This window comes from Corvus kubaryi, unplaced genomic scaffold (assembly GCF_017639235.1).
Source record: "Corvus kubaryi isolate FWS band 111438036 unplaced genomic scaffold, C.kubaryi_AGA036_p1.0 split3-37296, whole genome shotgun sequence".
Classification (NCBI taxonomy): Eukaryota; Metazoa; Chordata; class Aves; order Passeriformes; family Corvidae; genus Corvus; species Corvus kubaryi.
The window spans coordinates 2,086,335-2,097,623 of NW_024582086.1; the positions used below are offsets into that span (position 1 = coordinate 2,086,335).

Consider the following 11,289-nt stretch of genomic DNA (forward strand, 5'->3'; position numbering starts at 1 on the left):
AAACCCAATAGCCAAACTCTGGCTTTCTGTTCGTTCCCCTCCTGGCCGCCAGCTGCCAAATGAAGTGTGTATGCAGTGACTTACTAGTTTCAGCGCTTTCCTGAATTGCAGCCTATAACCACTGTCCCAAACCTCATGGTGCAAGCTCGCTCCCAGAGAGGTACAAGGCTGTAGAAACCTAGTTCCTATCTCCCTGTGACTTGATTTTCAGCAGATCAGGAGCAAAGCTTTCAAGTAACAGCACTTGGGAATGGGTCCAGGCTTCCCACTGAACCATTTTATTTTTGCACATAACCCTCCCCCAAAAATAAACCAGTTTGTTGCAATGACAGCATGCTTTCTGTAAGAGTCTGTTGACAAAATCTGGGCCTTTATTCCAATTCTGAAAGGTGAAATGAGTCAAGGGAGCCCTTAATCTTGTTAAGAGCTCAGAGGACTCTGAAACACTAATTGGCCTGTCTAGACCAGCTCTGTGTCTGGACACTGTTATTGCAGCCTCTCTTGCAACTACTGAAATTAGAGCTTGGGACCACACACACACAAAAAAACTTAATTTCTTTTCTTTACGTTGCATACCCTATTTCCTGCTTGCAGCCTCTTTTCTTTCAGTTCTTAACAAAAAAAAAGAACATACTTCTCCATTTTGATTGGTTTTTGTATTGCTAAATTTCTGTGCTTTGTAACTGCTAGGGCTGTGATTGCTTTAGAAGGAAAATACATAAATATGACACTAAAGAGTCAACTAAGGATTGAGAGTTCTTGTCTGGCACAGACGTCATTGTGCAACACAACCTTGAGGGAAGGGCCCTGCTGAGCCCCACAGCAAGGTTCAAGTTTATATCTCAAATTTGGGTAAAATCTGAAGAAAATCTCCAAATTTTAATAAACTTGTGATTGAGACAGAATTTCCTGCAGACCACAGTCAGGGGGGACTCTATCTGGAGAAGAGGATGCCTCATCTATCCCTGCACACTGGTGCTTGCCTGATGCAGCGCTGCAACACTGGTGGGAAAAGCCAGGGTTTATCAGAAAGCAGATGACCAAGAAGAAGCCCACCAGCCCATGTGGACCGCCCAGGTGCCCCCCTGCAGAAACCCTCACTGCTCCAACACCACACACAAACCCCAAACATGGGGTAGTCAGGGAAGAAATTGATGTCTATCATTGCAGCAGGGCACCTGCACCCAGGTACAGGTGTCCAGCCCATTTGTCTCCGGTGGCAGGCAGCAGCAGTGCACTCATGCAGAAGCATCTCGTACGAGGCCAGGTGCACCCAAAGGCTGTTAATGAGTATCACACTTCTCAGAAATGTCTCATAAGTCATTCTGGTGTTGCCATGAGAGGAAATTGCATGGCAATAAAGCAGAATTATTTGGTTCCTGTTAATTAACCACAAAGGTGGTAAACATTAACTATCTTTGAGAATCATGTGATACATACAGATGTTCAGGTCCACCTCTCAGCTCAACACTGTTTTGGTTTTTTTCATTTGGAGGTTTCCAGAGGAAGGCTGTCTGAAGCATCCTGTAGGATATGACAGCACACTGAGAGGGAGTTAAATGTCCAGCACAGGAAGGAAAAGCAGCAGCTATGCCTCCCTGCATCATTAATCACTGTCATATCCTTTGCCCTACAGCAGTTCAGGGAGTTGGTATGACAGTACTAGCTGCAGTAGCATTCACCTTTCCAGCAGAGCAGAAAATGAAAGGAAGATCCACACATTCCCCTGCACCTTCACTAGGCATATGACCACAGCTTCACTGGGAGGTCCATGGTCTGCACGTGGCACAGCCCAGTAACTTGAAAACATCTTCTGGTTAGAGGCTTAGGTTCAGCGTGGCTGTAGCGAGCATGCAAAGGGACCCATTGCTCCTCTGTAGCACACAGGAATGCCAAGGCCAGGTGTTCTCTTCATGCCTTGTTGGTGACTGAGAGAATGTTCCCTTGTATTCCTCTGCTGCAATAGACAAGACTGGTGCTGACAGATGCCTGAAACACATCACTGGCACTCGTGTGACCTGTAGCCAGTCATACACTTGGGTACCATCTGTCAGTGGTCACCCTGGTCATATGGACAGACCCACAAACCCCACATACATGCTGGCCAAACAGCTGTGAAATCCTTATGAAACAGGTGACACCTTCCACCAGCATGGATGTGACAACATTTACAGCACCTCTTCTGCCCGGATGTAGCAGCGGCTTGAGATGTCTAATGGATAACACTAAGACTAGAAGGGAGACTCCTCTGTCCTGGGGCTCTGGCTGTGTGGTTCCTCAAGCCTTCCTGTCATTGTATGAATCACAGCCACCTCCAAGCTTGTGGAAGACACAAGAGCGCATGTCTCATAAGGTAGCCAGCTAGTTTTGTTTCTTTCTGTCTGCTCTAGGGCATCTCGGCCCTGTTTTTCAAATGCTTTATTACAGATGCCTTCAAGGATCCTAAGTTTTTCCGGGATGTGACGACCATCTTCCTACTCATCCCTGCATATTTGCACATCTAAAAATATAATTGCTTTGAAAAATGTCAGCTGTACAACTTCTGCAGCATAAACATAGACTCTTCAGCATTATTTGTTCAGGCACAGAAATGCAATTGTATGTGCACCTCTGGAAACTGAAGCTTGGGCACATCTGTCTCCAGAGAACATCATGGTTCTGTTAAGCGAGCATCTAGGAAAACACAGATTACATGCTTGTTAAACTTGACTCCATACCCACACAAAACCAACCCTGACCTGAGCCAGCAATAAGAGATGAAGCACTGTTGGTTTTGGGTAAGAAAATGAGACAGTGATGGTTTATGGATGCACTGCATTTGCAAGGCAAGTTTTTCATAGTGGAGGAAGGGAGGCAGTCTACAGGGGTGGCTTCTGTGAGAAGCTGCTAGAAGCTTCCCCCATGTTGATGGAGCCAATGCCAGGCAGCTCCAAAATGGAGCCGCCGCTGGTCAAGGCCAAGCCCATCAGCAGTGGCGGTAGCTCCTCTGGGGTAACAGAAGGGTAAGAAGTTACTGTGTAGGACAGGAGAGCCAGGGAGAGGAGTGACACTATGTGAGAGAAGCAACTCTGCAGACACCAAAGTCAGTGAAGAAGAATAAGGAAGAGACATTCCAGAGACCTGCAGTGAAGACCATGGCGAGGCAGGCTCTTCCCCTGTAGCCCACAGAGGTACACAGCAAAGCAGAGATCCACCTGCAGCTCCTTGAGAAATCCAGGCCAGAGAAGGGGAAGAGTGTGAGGAGTCCTCCCCCCCCAGAGAAAGGAGCAGCAGAGACAATGTGTGATGAACTAACTGCAGCCTTATCCAACTCCCTGCATTTCTGGGGGATGAGGTAGAGAAATTGGCCAGGAAAAAGGGAGAGATAGGGTGGAAGGTGATTTTTTAGCAATTAGTTTTATTTCTCATTACCCTACTCTGATTTGATTGGTAATAAATCCAATTGATTTCTCCTCCAAGTTGCGTCTGTTTTGCCCGTGATGGTAATCAGTGAGTGATCTCTTCCCGTACTTATCTCAACCCACAAGAATTCTGTCCTCTGTCCAGCTGAAAAGCAGAATGACAGAGCAGCTTTGAGGAGCACCTGGTGTCCAGCCAGGGCCAACCCACCACAATGGACTTCAGAGGCAACCATACAACTGCATTTTAAGAGACTCATCAACCCCCCAACCTAGGGACAGCTGTGGGTGCAAGGGTAGAAAACAGTGCTGAGGCAGTGCCCTAGTTCTCTGAGGTGAACCTCACTGGAAGGATGTGAGGCTGTCCCAGGGATAAGATAATGTGAAGGCCTTGAGACACCTTGGGATGCAGGCCCAAACCTAGTTTGCTTTTCTCTTTCCATCATTTTCCCTTCATGCTCCTGACAGCTTCTTTACTGTACTGCTACAATGTCTCCAGACATCATATCACCCATTTCAGGGTCACAAGTGGAGCATGAAAGTAAGAGCTGCATGGAGATCCTAAGACAGATAACACACTTGCTCTTTTGAAGCCGGTGAAGATGACCCAATGGCCCACATCCATTCTAATTTTTGGAGCAGAGAGCACCATCAAGGCACTCACTTGAAGGACCCTGGGGCCAAATTTGTCTCTGGAGTGGTCCAGGGAGTGTGCAAAACAGGAAAGAGAGGGTATGTGAGCCCCGCACCTTCCCAATAAGGCCATTAACAACTCTCAATGTACAAACCGCATCATGTCTTTTTAAATCAGACCTGACAAATGCATCACTGCTGAAGATCAAAGTCTGTGTGGCTTATGCATCTGGGTCCCTCACCCTGCAGGTAGTGCAGGAATGCAGAGGTTTGTGCAGCAGATTCAGAACTACTGAAATGTAGTGTTTTACTTCCAGAAGAAAATATGCACAGCATGGTGAGAAGAAAAAAACTAGGGGTGGTCAGGAATTAAGAAGAAAACAAGACAGGGAAGATGGTGAAGCTTAAAGAGAGAGAAAGAGAAACAAAGCATGACAGCTTTGGACATAGTCAAAAACAGTGTTTGTCATTGGCACTGGTTTGTAATTTGAATGTAATGCAAAGCAAAATGAAGAACTGAATCTTATACCCACACCCCTTTTCACACACTGCTTCCTGTGGGCAGCACGGTGTGGTCTGCCACAGCCAGCTGCCAAAAGGCACTGGACTCCTACATGTTTGATCGGGAGATCAGAGCCAGGCTTGATGCAAGGACACCTGAATAGTGGCAGTCAGAACAAACACTTCAGGACCACAGGAGCCTCTGGTGCATACGGACTTTTTTTGGTCTGCGAACAAGATTTTAGAAGGCAGCTAAAGACAATTACAGCTTGCAACTTCTCTACATTACTTTACAAAGCACCCATGTGTGATGTCAACACTTTTAATGCAAATGTGTTAGTTCATTGATAACATACCAACTCAAGTGTATTTCATTCATAAACTTGCATTTAAGATGAAGAAAACTAAGAGCACCTGGCAAATTGTGCTAGTGGATACTGGCTGAGCCCTGCTAATTTCCTGGAAACCCTCTGATGAAAAGGGTCCTGCCCACACAACACTGACCAGACTCATCTCTGGCGAAATACATATATTATTAATTTCCAGGAACTAACTGTATTTCAGATAAATTCTAAATGAAAAGCACTGAACCAAATCCCCTGTTAATGGGAACTATGTGTGAAAGTTTTGGTAGCAGGAGGCCTGCAGAGGTGGCTTCTGTGAGAACCTGCTAGAAGCTGCCCCCCATGTCCACTGCAGCCAATGCCAGCCGGCTCCAAGATGGACCTACCACTGGCCAAAGGCAAGCCCATAAGCAACAGTGATAGCACTTCTGAGGTACCAGATTTAAGAAGACACCAAGGTCAATGAAGAAGAAGGGGGAGGAGGTGCTCCAGGCACCAGAGCAGAGATTCCTCTGCAGCCTTTGGTAAAGACCACAATGTGGCAGGCTCTGCCTCTGCAGCCCATGGGAGTTCACAGTAGAGCAGAACCTACAGAACCTGCAGTCTGTGGAGGACTTCATGCCCAGAGCAAGAGGATGCCCAAGGGAGGCTAAGACCACAGGGGAAGCTCATTCTGGACAGGCTTCTGGCAGAACCAGTGGACCCATGGAGAGAGGAGCCTATCCTGGCACAGGTTTGCTGGCAGGACTTCTGACCCTCCATGGGACCCAGGCTGGAGCAGTCTGTGCCTGAAGAACGGCACGCCAAGCAGGGGACCAACACTGGAGCAGTTCATGAAGAACTGCTGCCCATGGGAAGAACCCACACTGAAGAAATTCATGAAGGACTATCTCCCATGGGAGGCACCCCACAATGGAGAAAGGGAAGAGTGTGAGTGCTGCCCCTGCAAAGGAAGAAGTGGTAGAGACAATGTGTGAGGAACTGACTGTAGGCCCCATTCCCCATCCTCCTGTGCCACTGGGGGCTAGGAGGTAAAGAAAATCAGGAGTGAAGATGTGCCAAAAAGAAGGGAGTGGTGGGGAACGGTGTTTTAAGGCTTGTTCCTATTTCTTATTATCCTATTTGTGACTTTAACTGCCAATACATTAATTTCCCCAAGCTGATGTTATTTTGCCTATGACAGTAACAGCAGAGTGATTTCTCTGTCCTTAACTCACATAATTTCTCTCCCCTGTGCAGTTCAGAAGGTGAAGTGATAGAGTGGCTTTGGTGGCCAGCCAAGGTCAACTCACCACACTTGGAAGCAAAACACACACCAACCACTTTGTCCTCTAGATAGACACCACATACACACTTACTCCTCATGACTTGCTTCCTCAAAGACATGTCCACATGCGTATCTCCACATGTCCTGAAACACCAGTGTTTGCCTATGTTCAGGCCAAATCAGCAGATACTGTCACCCAGATAAAAAGTTGTGAAAATGCACATGTCCCAAAAAAGAAAAAATATCTCCTCTTCAGGAGTCTCCTGGTCTCCCACTCTGCAGACACCCAGGACAAGCACAGCAACCACAGAGTGTTAAATTTCAGTTTCATACTTTAGCACAGCCTGAAATTCTCTTTTCCTCTTTGTCCACTGCTGTCCTCAAGGTCAAGAGTCTTGTAATACCCTCCTGCTCCCCAAAGAGTCTTGCTCCTGAGTGTCAGCAGAGGATGTTCAGCACAGAGAGATTCAGCAGCATTCCCTAGGAAAATGAAGGACCTCCTAAATAAAGACACCATTCTCTAGAGAAAAACCACAACAGTGTCTCATAGGAAAAATGCAGGTCTGCTTGCTCCAGCCTGCTCTGCTATCCAAGGAAGAACAGAGGCTGTGAGCATGGAGGAGGTGACTGAGTTTGAGACATGTAAGGAAATTACACAACACATGTTGTCTTGACATGAGATCTGAAGTGCCTCAATACCAGAAAGTGCAGATGAGCATTCCCGTTTGCAGACATCATGCCAGCGTACCTTCCTTTCTGAGACACAGAACATGCCATAGACCTAGGTGAGCTCACAGAAACTTACTTTAAAAAAGAAAAACAGGTTTCTTCTAATACAAGTTCCAAAAGTAGCAGCTGCATCAGCTTTGGAGTGTTTTGATATTCTTTTCTCCAAAGAACTTATTAAAAATGAAGCAAAAATGAGTGCGAGGGAAGTAACACGGATGTTTTTTTGATTCTCAGAAGTGCTTTGTTACCAACATCCCCCCAGGATGAGGGGAGATGAACTGTGGTTAAGATCTTTGTTCTCCTTTTTTTTTCCCCTCACATTTTACTCAACTTCTCCTCTCATTTTTAACCAGACATGCTACACCAAGCATTCAAAAAACTCTGGGCAATTACATCTGTAGTACATCAGCCTGGGAGAGAAAAAGAAGCAGGTTTCCTCTGTGACTTATGCTTGCCCAACACCAAGAACACCTATAAAATTATTAATTATTAACACCTATTAATTATTATATGCACCTTTAATAGGCCAGTTACAAAAGCAAAATATTCCAGAAGGGCAGGCTGGAAGGAAAGGGAAAGGACAATTAAAGGCTGCTGCTCTGTTGCAGTGTCAGGGCCAGGTGTAACATTCTCAATTTCCATTGTAAGACACTGGCAAATAACTAGGGTTTCCTACAGTAAAATCTGATACTGCTATGGCTGGAGTTGTTGCCTCTAGCAGCTTCCTCATTTCTGCAACTGGATGCACTACTTCTTAATGCTGGACATGACTGACCATCTGTGCCATGGCTGCAGTAATATTATCCTTGTAGGTATGCCTTTTACTGAATGACACATTTCAGTGGTCAGGAGACTTAATAGTGGTTTTGGGAGACAGAAGTTTGTCTTAGATACGCTCACAGAGGCGTGGAGAGGTTAACTTGCGAGAATTAGCACAAGCTGCTGGATCTGGTTTCCTGCTCTTTTTTTCCTTTTCCACTTCCTTTGTTCTTCCTCTTCTTTTTCCCTCTTATTTTCATGTTTCCTCACTCTCCATTACATGCCTATGAGGAAACGGAACCTGAATGACTATTGTGTGCCAGAGTCCAAAGCCTGCCAAGAGCAGGTTTTTCACTGGCTAATGCTTTGCAATGCCACACTCAGGATGTCCAGCTACAGATCTCCATCCTACCTTGGGTCTCACCACTCTGGTGTTTCCTCCAGCCACCTGGCACATGCACTGGCACACAAAGATGAAAAGACAAAGCAAGCCCTGGAAACGTAGATTCATGGCTCCAAAGCCCTTGAACTGCAGACAGGTAAACAGTTCTTGAAAGCCATGTGGAGCTGGGGGGCATCACACCAGGACCATGTGTCACAGTTCCAGCTCACTCATCCAGATGGACACCATGATTTATGACCTGCCTAACTGGTCATCCTGTCAGGGATTACTGCTGCCCATATTTCCTACCCTGCTTCCCAGCCCTCCCAGCAGCTCAGAAAGAACTGAAAATGTAATTTGCTCAGCCTCTCAAACCTACTGCAGGTCTGACCCAGAGCACACCCTGAGTTCACCTCCAGCTCTGCATGAAGCTCTTCCCTACTGCTGGCACATGTTGCTCTCACCTAACAGGTGACTGAAATCAGCAGAAACAAAGTACAAAAATATAGGATGCCTTCCACCACAGGAGCTTTAAAGGTGACTAAAACAAGGCAAATTTTCATTGAATTCCCACTTGGATGTTCATGAGGATCATGGCATAGCATGAGCTCTCCAAAAATACAGTCCTTTTTACTGGCCTACACCTAAGTGGTATTGATTAATTCTCTTGAGGGCACCAAATTTAGACCTGCCAACTTCCTCTTCCACATTCCTCCACACATACAAGGGGTGTGGCAAATATATACTTACTTATGCATGGGTGGCATAGGTATTTGTCTATGTCTCCAGATCTTTTGCAAGAGAAACTATCTAAGGACTGACTTTTGAAGCTTAAATTGCATTTTCATTCTGTCCCTCCTCGGGCCACATTTTCTGACTTTCAGAAGCAAGCAAACACACCTTCCTGAGTATCTTTAAGTGTTTCCTGCCCCCCCCCCCCCATATTTGCCAAGAGCCATCTATTGGCCAGTGTCCTATCCACTGACATCTGGGAATAACAAATCATATAGAAGTCTGCTGAAGCTTGAAATTCATGTGATTTTCAATTTCTCCACGCTCAACTTGCACATTTTTAACATCCACTCTCCGGCAGCCTGGGGGAGAGAAGTATGTTGCACTTGTGGTTGTGAGGAAGGTGGGTGGGAGTGAGGGCACATGAAAAGCTGAGGCCCCCATGGCTGAGTGACTTTGTACATGGGACAGCTACAGCATTGTTGAGCTAAACAATGAGGCATTCCATAAAAAAAAGAAAAAAAAAAGACAAAAATAATAAGAAAACAGGGTGTGTTTTCTGGGTGTGTAGATTTTTTTTCCCATCTAGAAGACGCACATTCCTCTGTACCATTTTTATTATGCGCTGTCATGATGGTAATTACTACAGTCTAAGAATCAAGCACAGATCACATGAATTATATTACTGTCCAGTTATTTTAGGCATCCATACAACAATCCTACAGCAACATTTTGGACGTCAAATTGCTGTATGCTCACTGTAAGCATACCAGGAGGCAAGTGGCCATGCATGGCACCTGAGGAGGGGGGCACCTCTCCTTCCAGTTTAGAGTTTACCTACCCACACTCACCTCTAGAAAGCTGTGGGTTTCTAAAAATTTATTATCTGAGTGGGGTGTTTCCTGCCTTTGCTTGCACTGGCTTCTGCAAGAGCCACACGATGCTAGGCTGAGCTGGGGCCTTCAGGACTTGGACTCTGAAGGTAGTCTGGGTTTCTTATCACTTTATCCTGGCAGGCAGCAGGTTGTAAAGCAAGGTGCCTTGGCTGATGAGGAATTCCTGCTTTCTCTTGAGCCAGCAGCAGCAGCTGCACCTCCCCAAAGCAGCACAGGGCACATGTACCAGCTGTGTCTGTCAGCCACAAGGCACATGGACACAAGGGCAGCAGAGACCAGATGGAGGAAGCTGGAAGAAAATATGAAAGCCAACAGAAACCACTAAGCCCTTGTGGTCCTGCTTCTCACCCACAGGCATCCTGGCTCCTCTAGCGATGCTACCAAAGAAAAAAAGAGGATGCTTATGGCATCAAAGAGGCAGGAGAAGAAGCAGGGAGAGTAGTATCCAAAGTGCTTCAGGCAGGCCAACCTACTACATCTGGAAAGAGCTAGACAGGAGGTGACCTGCAGTCATGCAACTAAAGTTGAGCAAAGAGGATGCAACCACAGGGCCAGAAAACAGCTTACTAGTTCTGCTTCTGTACTATGCCATACACTTAATAAATTCCCAAAATAAAAAAATTACTTCCTCAGTTTCCACAAGCAAAGCAACAGATCAGGGCACATCCCTTGTCATCCATCTTGGGATGGGTTGGCACCTGTATCCAAGCCAAATTGTCTTTTGTTTTCTTTTTCTTTTTAAGGAAGAAGCATATTTTTTATCCAGGACCTGCACTAAGCCTTCCCATCCTCTGCTCCGCTGTATCCCAGAGCAAAGCTTTCACAGGCTGGTAACCCAGCTACTAAAACCTGCAGAAACAGCCCATTCATGACACACGTGGCACCAGTATCCCAAAAACCCAACCTTTCCTGTGTCCCATGCAGTGGGAGCTGTAGTTAGCAACCTCGAGTCCAACATGAAATCCCACCAGCTCAAGAGAAGGAGAGGAGGGCTGTGGCAGACCTGTATTGCACTGTGGGGTGAGCATTGGTGCAGCATGTCGTGAAACAACGGATGTCTCCAAAACACAGAAAAATAAACGAGACAGATGGGAACTTAAGGTTCCACCACAGAGTCCCCTCGGCTGGGAAGGGGCTAACCTGTTTCTGTGAGGAGTCTTTCCGGTCCTGGCTGAGACCCTCCATGAGGGGAGCTACGGGAGACGGTCAGTGTTTACGCCGGGCAAGCGCCGCTCGCGCCGCTGAGCCTTCTGCGCTGCAGAAAGGCCCGCATCCCACAGAGAAACGGCGCCACTCCGTGCTTTTGGTGGTGGGAAGGAAAACAACCAGGGAAAAAAACGAAAAAGAAAAAATATTCCCGTGATTTATTCCCGCCTTCCAGCTTTGCAGCAGCAGCCGCGCTCTGCTCGCATTACGGGAAACACCAGCTCCCCTTCTCGCAAGGCGAGCAAAGCGCCGCGTCAGACAGAGTTGCTCCGGGGGGGAAGGGGGGGGGAGGCCGAGCACTTCCTGCTCATCGTTACACAGCACTTTTTCAGCCTTCCTGGGCTTTCCTTTCTTCCGCTGCTGCTGCCGCTTCTCCCTGGCAGCCGGCGGGGACGCACTCGCCCCTCCCGGCGGTGCTCAGCCCGCGCCCCTCGCCGGGCCC

The 11,289-nt window shown here is 47.0% G+C and overlaps 1 long non-coding RNA gene across 2 annotated transcripts in view; it reads right to left on the reverse strand.

Moving 5' to 3' along the window:
* Window positions 1-11,283, reverse strand: part of LOC121658431 — a 59,083-nt gene extending 47,800 nt beyond the window's left edge. For both annotated transcript variants that reach the window (XR_006013968.1, XR_006013967.1), the window contains exon 1: window positions 10,782-11,283. This is a non-coding gene — a long non-coding RNA (uncharacterized LOC121658431). The remainder of the gene's footprint in view (window positions 1-10,781) is intronic.
* Between the last annotated feature and the right edge of the window lie 6 nt (window positions 11,284-11,289).